This window comes from Anomaloglossus baeobatrachus, unplaced genomic scaffold, assembly GCF_048569485.1.
Source record: "Anomaloglossus baeobatrachus isolate aAnoBae1 unplaced genomic scaffold, aAnoBae1.hap1 Scaffold_70, whole genome shotgun sequence".
Lineage (NCBI taxonomy): Eukaryota > Metazoa > Chordata > Amphibia > Anura > Aromobatidae > Anomaloglossus > Anomaloglossus baeobatrachus.
The window spans coordinates 289,266-305,379 of record NW_027445074.1 but is presented as its reverse complement, the minus strand read 5'-3'; the positions used below and the strand labels follow the sequence as shown (position 1 = coordinate 305,379).

The window sequence follows — 16,114 nt, the reverse complement described above, 5'->3', positions numbered from 1 at the left end:
GACAGAACCCGCTCGGGCAACTTGGTGCTGGACTGGGGTCAAGGGGTGCTGCCCGCTTCTTAGGGGCAGCATCAGGGCCAGGTTGTTTGGGTGGGAGAAGAGCGGAAGCTGTACCGTTGTAAAATGTTTATGATGCTTTTACATGTTTTACCGTTTTATTCTTTTTCAGTTGTGAAAATAAAACCGCTGATGGACGGGCAGCCCGCGGACGGTCTGCATTTTACTATAGGGGAATGTGGCGCCCTGGACAAGCCAGGTCGTCACAGGTACTACACCAACACACTCTACACTCCGGCTAGGCACACCGAAGCTAAACACAAATCCTAGTTGCCTTCCTCCAGGGGCTGATGTCCACACCAGGGGGTGGGCCAGGCGGTTGATCCCACCCACCGAGGAGTTCACAGTCCTGGAGGCGGGAAAAGGAGTCAGATTAGAGATCAGTTTTGGAGTTAGAGAAGTGAAGAGGAAAGGAGACTGACCGTGTCCGGGTGTGTGGCCCGGGCACTCAGCAAGGTTGGCAGATGGTGGTGACCTTCTGCAGGAGAGGCTGATTGGAGTGAACCGTACGGACCGGGGATGGGCGGTGGCCCGCCGGTACCAGATCGGGGAGTGAAGAGAAGCCAGCACCATCCGGCAGGGCCTACGGACCCCGACCAGGCTAGGAGTCGCCGTAAAACCGGTCAAATCCGTTAGCGACAGGAACCTCCAGGGTTTCCCAGCAGTCAAGACCCGATTGAAGGCAACAGCTCACACCGTAGAGGGAAGCACAGTCACCGCCAAGGCTACAGTTCCCAGGGCCAGAGCCTGCGGGCAAAAGGGGCTCCCTCAGCATCCATCCAAGCTGGGGAGCGGGTTACCGGTGGGAAGCCCGCTAGATTTTGGGGGAATAAAAGGGGTCCAACACCACATCCCCACAGGTGCACACCCACCCATCAAAGAGAGCTATAAGCCAATACCACCTTCACATTGCCAGTGTACCAAGGACATGTTGAGCAACATGAAGGCGGCTGGGGTTATCCGTGACAGTTGTAGCCTTTGGGCAGCTCTGTTGATCCTGTTAAAAAAGAAGGACGGCACCACTCCCCGTATAGAGGAATCGCTAGCTGCATTGAGAACTGCAAATTATTTTTCTACCCTTGATCTCACTAGTCACTATTGGCAAGTGTCCGTTGCTGAGGCAGACCGGGAGAAGACCGCCTTCGCCACCCCTATGGGTCTCTGCGAGTTCAAAAGCATGCCCTTCGAGCTGTGCAATGCGCCAGGAACCTTCCAGAGGCTGATGGAATGCTGCTTGGGACAAGATTTTAGGGTGTATAAAAAGGGAGATTAGATCCCGTGATCCCAACGTATTGTTACACCTCTATAAATCACTTGTAAGGCTACATCTGGAATATGGGAACCAGTTTTGGGCTCCACATTTTAATAAGGACATTCAGAAGTTAGAGTCAGTTAAAAGGTGGGCAACTAGACTACTACAAGGAATGGAAGGCCTCCCATATGATGACAAGTTGAAAAAGTTATTAAGTGATTATTGGCTGCAATGGGGCTTTCTGGCTGGTGCCAGCCTCTCTTCTTAGCACACAGGAACCACAATCCCTACAGCATGCTTCAATGGATTCTCTCATCCCAGCCCAGTAAAACTACATATTTTACACAGTCATAAGCAGTTAAAAGGGATCTATTCTATTCAATTGCAAATGATCTAGATAAGACTGAGAATAAGATACTGCACGGGACATAGCAGAGTTGGTCAAGTTGAGTGGAGATGAGTTTGCTATTTGGCACAGCTTTTTGCATCAATAAAGCAAGTAAAAGGTGTGAAAGATAAAAAAAAGGGTGAAAGTGTGAAAAGTGAATTGGCCAAATTGAGGTGCATATAAAGTTTTTGCTTTCTTTCAATTCACTAATGGGGCTCATTTGAATCAGGTGAATTGAGTTTTGCTTTTGGAAACTGGGTTAAGAAGGGGTGCACCGGTCCTGGAGGTACTGCAATACCAGGTCAATGCGTGCAGTGGACAGAGCAAGATTTTTTCCATCTCCTTGTTCTAAAAATCCATTTAATATATGGTCCCCAGAGAGGGGACGTATCAGATATTAAACTGATAAGAACAGATTTAATTTTTTTTTTTTTCTGTTTATCAGTAGGACTTCAAAATAACAAAGGTGATCGCCTCCCGTTGCCTGGGAACCGTCCAGGCACAAGAGGGCTATGTGTCACCAGAAGGCGCACACACTTCCTCAAGGCCGGCAGACGTGCAATCCCAGGCACCTTCCAGTACCGACCAAGGTAGCGTCCTCCGAAACTACACTTGATCTTAGCCAAAAGGCCGAGAAGCTATAACCCGAATTGGTTACGGCCTTGAGTGGCACCCTGGCCTATACCGGACACATCTTAGGGAGAGGGAGACAAACCCACGCCTACAGAAGACATTTTGTCACCCAAGCCAACCCTTGAAAAGGCTGTTTTGCAGAGCAAAAACAAGAAGAATGGTGCTTTTTGCAGCCGCCGCCCACTGCAATGAATCTGAATAACTCCTCCTTTTGGACACAAGCACCTCCCCTCCCCCTTGCAGTCTTTCCAATTCATGATACAAAAAGACGGACGGACAGGACAGGACAGGACAGGCTGCCTGACTTTCCGTCACTGCCACCCTTTGCCATCCTTGCCCGTAGAAAGCCCTTTCATCATCCCCAAACCCTAATCTTTTCCCTTCCCTTCCCAGATGCGTCTCACTCCCTTTCATTAGGAAGTGAGCGCAGCCTTTTCTCCGTTCTGCACATGCGCGACGTTAAACACAAATGCGCAGGCGTGCGTTCCATTACCCTCACTGCATTCCACTCCCATACAGGAAGTGGGCGCAGCTATTACTACGGTCGCACATAAAAGAACCCACGGCCACCACTGCACATAGCTGACTCCACCACAGGACACCCACTTCTACACCAACGCAGGTAAGACAGGATCGGCACCTCTATGCTCCCGTTACAATCAGGCTCAGTCACCATGTGATAACGCTCTCAACTCTTTAGTTGCAGGCTCCCCTTGCTTCACCTCCACTGGCTGTGCTGCCATTTCCTCTCCCACCTGGAAGGTATACTTTATTCCACTATTTTCCTGTTTCTCTCTTCCCCCTTTTCCCATAACCTACTTTTATCTGCATTTGTGGGGTATCTATATGCTATTTACATCATAGTTTTATTCATTAATAAGGAAGGGAAGAGTGCCCATGAGAGTGTTGAACTGCGGAGAGCAAGAGATTAAGCTGCTCCGATTTGCCACCATTGATAAGCTGTTCTCAGTAGATACACATGCTATCCAAACAGCAGCATCCACCATTGCTTCAGCCCACCCATTCAGTGACAGCTCACCAAGTCAGCCAGAGGAGTGGTGTAAGGAATTACACGTAGGCACTGACTCCACACCTTCACATCACAAGAAGGGGGTCTACAGGCTAGTGCAAGAATACGAGCAAGTCTTCAGCAAACATCCGCTAGACTTTTGAAGAATAAAAGGGGTCAAACACTACATCCCCACAAGTGCACACCCACCCATCAAAGAGAGATATAAGCCAAAACTACCTGCACATTACCAATGTACCAAGGACATGTTGAGCAACATGAAGGAGGCTGGGGTTATCCGTGACAGTTGTAGCCTCTGGGCAGCTCCGTTGGTCCTGTTAAAGAAGAAGGACAGCACCACTCCCCTGTATTGAGGAATAGCTAGCTGCATTGAGAACTGCAAATTATTTTTCTACCCTTGATCTCACTAGTCGCTATTGGCAAGTGTCCGTTGCTGAGGCAGACCGGGAGAAGACCGCCTTTGCCACCCCGATGGGTCTCTGCGAGTTCAAAAGCATGCCCTTCGAGCTGTGCAATTTGCCAGGAACCTTCCAGAGGCTGATGGAATGCTGCTTGGGACACCGAAACTTTGAAACGGTACTGCTATACCTTTATGATGTTATTGTTTATTCTAAAGCAAACAAGATTTTAGGGTGTATAAAAAGGGAGATTAGATCCGGTGATCCCAACGTATTGTTACCCCTCTATAAATCACTTGTAAGGCCACATCTGGAATATGGGGTAAAGTCCTGAGCAGGTTGATAACCATTGGTTTGAGCATGGTAGGGTGTAGTGCGCATCTTCCTGCATCGGTAAAAGCTGCAGAAGTCCTTGAAGATTTCCGCTTCAAAGGCTGTGCCTTGATCTGTGAGGACTCTCTCTGAGTAGCCATGAGGTCTGCATAAGTGTGCTTGGAAGACCTTCGCTGCAGTATGGGCCATTAGATCTTTGACTTGCACCACAACCATAAATCTCGAGTAGTTGTCTACCATCGTAAGTGCATACGTGAGCTCGCCTCGATATTCTGCAACAAAACTCCCTTTTTCGATTTCAGTTTCAGCAAACACTCCTCTTCCTGTAGAAAATATTTATCATTACCTAAGACAGTCATTCTAATGCATGACAATATTAAGGCAATTTAGTTAAAACTTGTTTTAACTCACCTTTAAGGGGATTGATGTATTTCATGGTCAATCCAGGTTTGTCAGTGATGGCACTGACATAATGTATGGCGTCTTTTTCGGGCGTTATCCTTTGCCTTTTCATTGTGAAAATCCAGTTGCCTATATCAAAGCAAATTCTACTACTTGTAAAGTATGCAGAAAATGAAATGTAGAACATATAACATCAACTGCTTAGGAACGCATCATAGGTTAGTACTTAAAAGGATATTGTCATGTTCTAGTCATAATGCAAGCTGGACATTTTTCATGTTACCCTGTAATCGCCGGCCTGTTCTAATGCTCACAAGCCAAGATATAGGCTCAGCTGCTAAGGCTTCCCTCTGCCTTCTGAATGAAACTTGAATATGTCTGGGTCACTGTGTATATAGCAGGTGCTCAGAAAAAATAAGAGTCAATTCAATAGAAATAGCTCTGGCACACTATAGTGATCAATAACGTAAGAAAAGAACTCTTGGAATGCTGAAAATTCTTTATTTGTGCAAAAGGATAATTCATCCAACGTTTCGACCTTGTTTTTAGGTCTTTATCAAGGATAAAGTTATCTAAGATCATAAAGGGTTACAAAACCATATAAACACGTAATTAGTACATAGTACAACATAACAGTACAATATATTGCTACTTGAGAGTACAATGGGTCAAATGACCATGATGCACATACAAAAATTTTTTCCAAAGCCATAGTGAAAACATTTGTACTGAGGAAAGAAAATTTCCACATGACCTATCTGGAGAAACATTCTGGATCAAACAACCAAAAATAGTCAAGCAGGTAAATACACACCTATATGGATAACAGGATGATATGTGTTCAATTGTATAGCGTCATTGCCATTAAGGTACAAATGGAAAACTTGCAATCCTATATAGTGAAGGAAATGAACACATATCATATCAAAGAACACAGGAACATGGGTGTGAGAAAAACCTCAATGTTTATACTTTGTTCTTTATAATGGTGTGAACATGTATATGTCTCAGTACCTTATGCACTTGAGAATTCTAGTGAGTAGATCATGAAAGCCTATTTCAGAACTGGAATCGGTAAATAATTGTAGGTGGAATCTAAATGAAAAGATGGTACAAGTGTTATCATGACACGTGGGCTATAACACAATGGACCGTGTGACAAAGAAGAAAGGAGAGAAAGAAGAGGAAGAAAATGCAACTACCTGTAACATTACGTGATAGTCACTGGTAAGTATCACTTGACAATTCAAGTGAAAAAGGATTCCTTTATTAAAGGGTTCTCAGTCGCCTCAGGATCATGAAATACTAGGGTAAATGATATGAGAATGGGTAAGAAGCACCACTAAAGGAAATATGAGATGCAGGACATATATCTATAAACCCCTGAACTACATGATAGAAATAAAAAGAAGAAAAAAGAAAAAAAAGAAGAAAGAAGAAGAACACATAGAATGCGGAAAGAGAATGGGTACAACTACCTGAGTTACTGCAGGGAGGCCCCTGGTTGGTATTGTGAGGGTTAGTGGAATTCCTTCACTGAAGGGTTCTCAGTTGCCTCAGGTTCGTGAAAAATGCTATAGACAAATAATGCCCGGAGAAAAGGGGTTCATATACAGCGAATAATGGTAATACAAGGTACATGTGTCACATGTAATAGTATATATATATATATTGTACTAAGCTCTACACCAGAAATAGAAAGTAGTCCCTCTGCCTTCTGTCTAGGTGCCCTGAGTTATGTCCTGTAAACTGTCACAGGGACCCAGACACACATGTGTAGTAGGGGAATATCCCTGCTGAGATGCCAGTGCTAGAGCACTCGTTTGCTGTGGAGTTGAACGCTATGTGAGCAGTTCTTACCTTCAATGAGCAGAAGTCTCTTTTTTCAGATTTCAATATCTCTGTGGGTATCTGGCAGAAATATGGAATACTCTTTACTGCTAAGACCCTGTACACCACTCCCACTAAAGGGGGCTTTACACGCTGCGACATCGCTAATGCGGAGTCGTTGGGGTCACGGAATTTGTGACGCACATCCGGCCGCATTAGCGATGTTGCTGCGTGTGACACCGATGAGCGATTTTGCATCGCTGCAAAAACGTGCAAAATCGCTCATCGGTGACATGGGTCTCCATTCTCGATTATCGTTACTGCAGCAGTAACGATGTAGTTCGTCGCTCCTGCGGCAGCACACATCGCTCCGTGTGACACCGCAGAAACGAGGAACCTCTCCTTACCTGCCTCCCAGCCGCTATGAGGAAGGAAGGAGGTGGGCGGGATGTTCCGGCCACTCATCTCCGCCCCTCCGCTGCTATTGGGCGGTCGCTCAGTGACGTCGCTGTGACGCCGCACGGACCGCCCCCTTAGAAAGGAGGCGGTTCGCCGGTCACAGCGACGTCGCCGGGCAGGTAAGTATGTGTGACGGGTCTGGTCGGTGTTGTGCAGCATGGGCAGCGATTTGCCCGTGTCGCGCAACAGATGGGGGCGGGTATCCACACTAGCGATATCGGGACCGATATCGCAGTGTGTAAAGTAGCCTTTAATAAACTGTGTAAAGGATTTTAAGTAAAAATCCACAATAAACCAGCGCTAGATGGGTTTTTATAATTTTATTAATAGACCACAAATAAAAAATTTTTTGCTATCCTTGTTTCAAGACAGAGTATTTGATAATATACAATACACTGATTATTACTAAAACCAAGGACCACATAAAACAAGGACCACATAAAATAAAAAATGAAAGTAATGAGAATAAAATTCTTTTGTATAACCAATTAACTTCGAGGTGATACAATATTCACATTGATTTAGTTTTACCAGTCTAATGTAATGCCCCGGCCGGTGGCATATATTTTGTTTGGTTAATAATTTAGACTTATACAATGAAAGATGTACTATACCACCCCTGGCTAACTTACAAGTTTTAAGTTGTACAATATAAGTTTGCGACGTTATATTCGCCCCCAGGGCCTGGGGGAATAAACCTCACAACAACTTGACCGCAAAAAACACCCCGGATTTCTCCGTTGATTAGGCTGGAACCGCTATGTACAGGATTGACCTGTTATACTTCCAGAGCGGACGTTTTGAGGCCAGTGGCCGCGACTAGTGCTGGCTCTGGGGGAGATGTATGGTTACCGACATCCCTCTTTACAGAGCCTTTATAACACTTCACAAGGCCACAAACCAGCCGGTCCCGTATTCTCCCAAATGTACTTTCGAAATCAAGCAGTACGAAGCCACTGAAAGCACCAAGATGTTGGCTGCGGACAACAATAAGATCAGCGGTAACTACTCAGCCTCTCCAGCGGGCAGTCCAGACCGTATCCAGTGTCAGCTGACTGATTCCACACAGGAGGATGTTGCTTGGCAGGTTAGCACCACACAAGGCTCCGATCTGCTTCCAAACGAGCAATGCAGAACCGCTGGAGGTACCAATGTATCCTGGTTGCAGACAAAGGAAATGTCAGCGGTAACCTCTCAACCTCTCCAGCAGGCAATCCGTACCGTGTCCAGTGGAAGCCGGTTGATTCCACACGAGGGAGAGATTACTTGGCAGGTTATCACCGCACAGGTGAGGTAGGCAAAAACAGAGTCCTGATCCGACACGCGTTTCGGGGGCGTGTAACGGCCCCCTTCCTCAAGGATAACTCAGCTGTTGCCTAGAGCACTATTTATGCATATATTTAATTGGTTATAATTTGCATAAAATTAAACAATGTTTAAATTCAACCAACATTCAATGACCACTACATATATCAATTTGTGAAAGACCGTTCATAATAGCCATATAATATAATTATGTGCAAAGGTTTTTCTAAAGGTTTTTCTAAAAAGACCTATATATAGCCTTGCTTGTATCATCATATACTGGGAAGACAATGTGTATATATGCATATGCTTTTTTTCAACAATAAATTTAACAAAAGGACATCATAAAGGTGTAATATAAATTTGCTATAATATGAAAAGCCCCTTATATCTACATCAACCTTGGGCAAGTGAAGCACCAGTATTGGGCCCGCTTCTTTTCAACATATTTATAAATGACCTTGTTGGGGGCATGCGGAGTAGAATTTCAATATTTGCAGATGATACTAAACTCTGCAGGGTAATCAATACAGAGGAGGATAATTTTATATTACAGGGAGATTTATGTAAATTGGAGGATTGGGCTGAGAAGTGGCAATTGAAGTTTAATGTAGATAAATGTAAGGTCATGCACTTGGGTAGAGGAAATAAAATTTATAATTATGTACTTAATTGTAGAGCACTGGGTAAAACAGACACAGAAAAAGACTTGGGTGTATGGGTGGATGGTAAACTTCACTTTAGTGGACAGTGTCAGGCAGCTGCTGCCAGGGCTAATAAAATAATGGGATGTATTAAAAGAGGTATAAGTGTTCATGAAAAAAATATAGTTCTACCTCTGTACAAGTCACTAGTGCGACCGCACTTAGAATACTGTGTACAATTCTGGTCACCGATATATAAGAAGGATATAGCTGAACTGGAGAGGGTGCAGAGAAGAGCGACCAAGATTATTAGAGGAATGGGTGGGCTGCAATACCAAGACAGGTTATTAAACTTGGGGTTATTTAGTTTGGAAAAACGAAGGCTTAGGGGGGATCTAATCACAATGTATAAATATATGAGGGGACAATACAGAGACCTTTCCAAAGATCTTTTTACACCTAGGCCTGCGACTGGAACACGGGGGCATCCGCTACGTCTTGAGGAAAGAAGGTTTAATCATAATCACAGACGAGGATTCTTTACTGTACGAGCAGTGAGACTATGGAACTCTCTGCCGCATGATGTTGTAATGAGTGATTCACTACTAACATTTAAGCAGAGCCTGGACGCCTTTCTTGAAAAATTTAATATTACCAGTTATGTATATTAGATTTTATGACAGGGTATTGATCCAGGGAACTAGTCTGATTGCCGGATGTGGAGTCAGGAAGGAAATTTTTCCCCATTGGAACTTGTTTGCCACATTGGGTTTTTTTTGCCTTCCTCTGGATCAACATGTTAGGCTACGGGTTGAACTAGATGGACTTAGAGTCTCCCTTCAACCTTAAAAACTATGATACTATGATACTATGATATGATACCAATTTTAATATATATTATGCATATATACACATATATCTCCATGACAATCGCTTTTTTTTTTTTTTTTTTTTTTTTTCCTTCTCTCCGTATTATTATCAGTACCTATTACTCCTCTACCTATAAAAATATAAATTAATTAAAAGCAAACAGTTCTATATCATTATTGAGTCCATATGGTTTCAAGGTGTTCAATTCAAAAATCCATTGGCTTTCTGCTCGTGACATTTTTTTAATGAAATCGCCACCTCTCCAATCCTTAGTTATTTTTTGTACGCCCCATACTTGGGATCCTTTAAAGGACCCTCCATGTTTTAACACATAATGTCTGGATAGGGGGTGCTTAGTACATTTATTTTTAACACTTCTAATGTGCTCACCCACCCTTTTCCGTAGGGGTCTAATAGTTCTCCCAATGTATTTTTTCTGACAGGGACATTGAATGCAATATACTACTCCCTTTGATTGACATGTAATAAATTCTCTAATCATGACTTCTGACTGCCCCTGTAAGAAGGATTTCCGTGAAATATTTTTTGTATTCTTACATACTATACAGCTTTTGCATGGAAAAAAACCTTTCAGGCCAAATAATCCTCCCTTATTAGGTGCTGTAAGATTACGTATGGTGGGTGCCACTAAATTGCCAATATAGTTTGCCTTCCTATATATGAATATAACGTCGCAAACTTATATTGTACAACTTAAAACTTGTAAGTTAGCCAGGGGTGGTATAGTACATCTTTCATTGTATAAGTCTAAATTATTAACCAAACAAAATATATGCCACCGGCCGGGGCATTACATTAGACTGGTAAAACTAAATCAATGTGAATATTGTATCACCTCGAAGTTAATTGGTTATACAAAAGAATTTTATTCTCATTACTTTCATTTTTTATTTTATGTGGTCCTTGTTTTATGTGGTCCTTGGTTTTAGTAATAATCAGTGTATTGTATATTATCAAATACTCTGTCTTGAAACAAGGATAGCAAAAAATTTTTTATTTGTGGTCTATTAATAAAATTATAAAAACCCATCTAGCGCTGGTTTATTGTGGATTTTTACTTAAAATCCTTTACACAGTTTATTAAAGGCTACTTTACACACTGCGATATCGGTCCCGATATCGCTAGTGTGGATACCCGCCCCCATCTGTTGCGCGACACGGGCAAATCGCTGCCCATGCTGCACAACACCGACCAGACCCGTCACACATACTTACCTGCCCGGCGACGTCGCTGTGACCGGCGAACCGCCTCCTTTCTAAGGGGGCGGTCCGTGCGGCGTCACAGCGACGTCACTGAGCGACCGCCCAATAGCAGCGGAGGGGCGGAGATGAGTGGCCGGAACATCCCGCCCACCTCCTTCCTTCCTCATAGCGGCTGGGAGGCAGGTAAGGAGAGGTTCCTCGTTTCTGCGGTGTCACACGGAGCGATGTGTGCTGCCGCAGGAGCGACGAACTACATCGTTACTGCTGCAGTAACGATAATCGAGAATGGAGACCCATGTCACCGATGAGCGATTTTGCACGTTTTTGCAGCGATGCAAAATCGCTCATCGGTGTCACACGCAGCAACATCGCTAATGCGGCCGGATGTGCGTCACAAATTCCGTGACCCCAACGACTCCGCATTAGCGATGTTGCAGCGTGTAAAGCCCCCTTTAGTGGGAGTGGTGTACAGGGTCTTAGCAATAAAGACTATTCCATATTTCTGCCAGATACCCACAGAGATATTGAAATCTGAAAAAAGAGACTTCTGCTCATTGAAGGTAAGAACTGCTCACATAGCGTTCAACTCCACAGCAAACGAGTGCTCTAGCACTGGCATCTCAGCAGGGATATTCCCCTACTACACATGTGTGTCTGGGTCCCTGTGACAGTTTACAGGACATAACTCAGGGCACCTAGACAGAAGGCAGAGGGACTACTTTCTATTTCTGGTGTAGAGCTTAGTACAATATATATATATATACTATTACATGTGACACATGTACCTTGTATTACCATTATTCGCTGTATATGAACCCCTTTTCTCCGGGCATTATTTGTCTATAGCATTTTTCACGAACCTGAGGCAACTGAGAACCCTTCAGTGAAGGAATTCCACTAACCCTCACAATACCAACCAGGGGCCTCCCTGCAGTAACTCAGGTAGTTGTACCCATTCTCTTTCCGCATTCTATGTGTTCTTCTTCTTTCTTCTTTTTTTTCTTTTTTCTTCTTTTTATTTCTATCATGTAGTTCAGGGGTTTATAGATATATGTCCTGCATCTCATATTTCCTTTAGTGGTGCTTCTTACCCATTCTCATATCATTTACCCTAGTATTTCATGATCCTGAGGCGACTGAGAACCCTTTAATAAAGGAATCCTTTTTCACTTGAATTGTCAAGTGATACTTACCAGTGACTATCACGTAATGTTACAGGTAGTTGCATTTTCTTCCTCTTCTTTCTCTCCTTTCTTCTTTGTCACACGGTCCATTGTGTTATAGCCCACGTGTCATGATAACACTTGTACCATCTTTTCATTTAGATTCCACCTACAATTATTTACCGATTCCAGTTCTGAAATAGGCTTTCATGATCTACTCACTAGAATTCTCAAGTGCATAAGGTACTGAGACATATACATGTTCACACCATTATAAAGAACAAAGTATAAACATTGAGGTTTTTCTCACACCCATGTTCCTGTGTTCTTTGATATGATATGTGTTCATTTCCTTCACTATATAGGATTGCAAGTTTTCCATTTGTACCTTAATGGCAATGACGCTATACAATTGAACACATATCATCCTGTTATCCATATAGGTGTGTATTTACCTGCTTGACTATTTTTGGTTGTTTGATCCAGAATGTTTCTCCAGATAGGTCATGTGGAAATTTTCTTTCCTCAGTACAAATGTTTTCACTATGGCTTTGGAAAAATTTTTTGTATGTGCATCATGGTCATTTGACCCATTGTACTCTCAAGTAGCAATATATTGTACTGTTATGTTGTACTATGTACTAATTACGTGTTTATATGGTTTTGTAACCCTTTATGATCTTAGATAACTTTATCCTTGATAAAGACCTAAAAACAAGGTCGAAACGTTGGATGAATTATCCTTTTGCACAAATAAAGAATTTTCAGCATTCCAAGAGTTCTTTTCTTACGTTATTGATCACTATAGTGTGCCAGAGCTATTTCTATTGAATTGACTCTTATTTTTTCTGAGCACCTGCTATATACACAGTGACCCAGACATATTCAAGTTTCATTCAGAAGGCAGAGGGAAGCCTTAGCAGCTGAGCCTATATCTTGGCTTGTGAGCATTAGAACAGGCCGGCGATTACAGGGTAACATGAAAAATGTCCAGCTTGCATTATGACTAGAACATGACAATATCCTTTTAAGTACTAACCTATGATGCGTTCCTAAGCAGTTGATGTTATATGTTCTACATTTCATTTTCTGCATACTTTACAAGTAGTAGAATTTGCTTTGATATAGGCAACTGGATTTTCACAATGAAAAGGCAAAGGATAACGCCCGAAAAAGACGCCATACATTATGTCAGTGCCATCACTGACAAACCTGGATTGACCATGAAATACATCAATCCCCTTAAAGGTGAGTTAAAACAAGTTTTAACTAAATTGCCTTAATATTGTCATGCATTAGAATGACTGTCTTAGGTAATGATAAATATTTTCTACAGGAAGAGGAGTGTTTGCTGAAACTGAAATCGAAAAAGGGAGTTTTGTTGCAGAATATCGAGGCGAGCTCACGTATGCACTTACGATGGTAGACAACTACTCGAGATTTATGGTTGTGGTACAAGTCAAAGATCTAATGGCCCATACTGCAGCGAAGGTCTTCCAAGCACACTTATGCAGACCTCATGGCTACTCAGAGAGAGTCCTCACAGATCAAGGCACAGCCTTTGAAGCGGAAATCTTCAAGGACTTCTGCAGCTTTTACCGATGCAGGAAGATGCGCACTACACCCTACCATGCTCAAACCAATGGTTATCAACCTGCTCAGGACTTTACCCCATATTCCAGATGTGGCCTTACAAGTCATTTATAGAGGGGTAACAATACGTTGGGATCACCGGATCTAATCTCCCTTTTTATACACCCTAAAATCTTGTTTGCTTTAGAATAAACAATAACATCATAAAGGTATAGCAGTACCGTTTCAAAGTTTCGGTGTCCCAAGCAGCATTCCATCAGCCTCTGGAAGGTTCCTGGCAAATTGCACAGCTCGAAGGGCATGCTTTTGAACTCGCAGAGACCCATCGGGGTGGCAAAGGCGGTCTTCTCCCGGTCTGCCTCAGCAACGGACACTTGCCAATAGCGACTAGTGAGATCAAGGGTAGAAAAATAATTTGCAGTTCTCAATGCAGCTAGCTATTCCTCAATACAGGGGAGTGGTGCTGTCCTTCTTCTTTAACAGGACCAACGGAGCTGCCCAGAGGCTACAACTGTCACGGATAACCCCAGCCTCCTTCATGTTGCTCAACATGTCCTTGGTACACTGGTAATGTGCAGGTAGTTTTGGCTTATATCTCTCTTTGATGGGTGGGTGTGCACTTGTGGGGATGTAGTGTTTGACCCCTTTTATTCTTCAAAAGTCTAGCGGATGTTTGCTGAAGACTTGCTCGTATTCTTGCACTAGCCTGTAGACCCCCTTCTTGTGATGTGAAGGTGTGGAGTCAGTGCCTACGTGTAATTCCTTACACCACTCCTCTGGCTGACTTGGTGAGCTGTCACTGAATGGGTGGGCTGAAGCAATGGTGGATGCTGCTGTTTGGATAGCATGTGTATCTACTGAGAACAGCTTATCAATGGTGGCAAATCGGAGCAGCTTAATCTCTTGCTCTCCGCAGTTCAACACTCTCATGGGCACTCTTCCCTTCCATATTAATGAATAAAACTATGATGTAAATAGCATATAGATACCCCACAAATGCAGATAAAAGTAGGTTATGGGAAAAGGGGGAAGAGAGAAACAGGAAAATAGTGGAATAAAGTATACCTTCCAGGTGGGAGAGGAAATGGCAGCACAGCCAGTGGAGGTGAAGCAAGGGGAGCCTGCAACTAAAGAGTTGAGAGCGTTATCACATGGTGACTGAGCCTGATTGTAACGGGAGCATAGAGGTGCCGATCCTGTCTTACCTGCGTTGGTGTAGAAGTGGGTGTCCTGTGGTGGAGTCAGCTATGTGCAGTGGTGGCCGTGGGTTCTTTTATGTGCGACCGTAGTAATAGCTGCGCCCACTTCCTGTATGGGAGTGGAATGCAGTGAGGGTAATGGAACGCACGCCTGCGCATTTGTGTTTAACGTCGCGCATGTGCAGAACGGAGAAAAGGCTGCGCTCACTTCCTAATGAAAGGGAGTGAGACGCATCTGGGAAGGGAAGGGAAAAGATTAGGGTTTGGGGATGATGAAAGGGCTTTCTACGGGCAAGGATGGCAAAGGGTGGCAGTGACGGAAAGTCAGGCAGCCTGTCCTGTCCTGTCCTGTCCGTCCGTCTTTTTGTATCATGAATTGGAAAGACTGCAAGGGGGAGGGGAGGTGCTTGTGTCCAAAAGGAGGAGTTATTCAGATTCATTGCAGTGGGCGGCGGCTGCAAAAAGCACCATTCTTCTTGTTTTTGCTCTGCAAAACAGCCTTTTCAAGGGTTGGCTTGGGTGACAAAATGTCTTCTGTAGGCGTGGGTTTGTCTCCCTCTCCCTAAGATGTGTCCGGTATAGGCCAGGGTGCCACTCAAGGCCGTAACCAATTCGGGTTATAGCTTCTCGGCCTTTTGGCTAAGATCAAGTGTAGTTTCGGAGGACGCTACCTTGGTCGGTACTGGAAGGTGCCTGGGATTGCACGTCTGCCGGCCTTGAGGAAGTGTGTGCGCCTTCTGGTGACACATAGCCCTCTTGTGCCTGGACGGTTCCCAGGCAACGGGAGGCGATCACCTTTGTTATTTTGAAGTCCTACTGATAAACAGAAAAAAAAAAAAATTAAATCTGTTCTTATCAGTTTAATATCTGATACGTCCCCTCTCTGGGGACCATATATTAAATGGATTTTTAGAACAAGGAGATGGAAAAAATCTTGCTCTGTCCACTCCACGCATTGACCTGGTATTGCAGTACCTCCAGGACCGGTGCACCCCTTCTTAACCCAGTTTCCAAAAGCAGAACTCAATTCACCTGATTCAAATGAGCCCCATTAGTGAATTGAAAGAAAGCAAAAACTTTATATGCACCTCAATTTGGCCAATTCACTTTTCACACTTTCACCCTTTTTTTTATCTTTCACACCTTTTACTTGCTTTATTGATGCAAAAAGCTGTGCCAAATAGCAAACTCATCTCCACTCAACTTGACCAACTCTGCTATGTCCCGTGCAGTATCTTATTCTCAGTCTTATCTAGATCATTTGCAATTGAATAGAATAGATCCCTTTTGGCTGCTTATGACTGTGTAAAATATGTAGTTTTACTGGGCTGGGA

At 43.7% G+C, this 16,114-nt stretch overlaps 2 pseudogenes; one reads left to right on the top strand and one right to left on the bottom strand.

The window, feature by feature from the left end:
* Positions 1-1,961: 1,961 nt before the first annotated feature.
* LOC142286894 (U2 spliceosomal RNA) lies at positions 1,962-2,168 on the bottom strand (annotated as a pseudogene).
* Positions 2,169-15,570: 13,402 nt separating this feature from the next.
* LOC142286899 (U2 spliceosomal RNA) lies at positions 15,571-15,777 on the top strand (annotated as a pseudogene).
* The last annotated feature ends 337 nt before the right edge of the window (positions 15,778-16,114 follow it).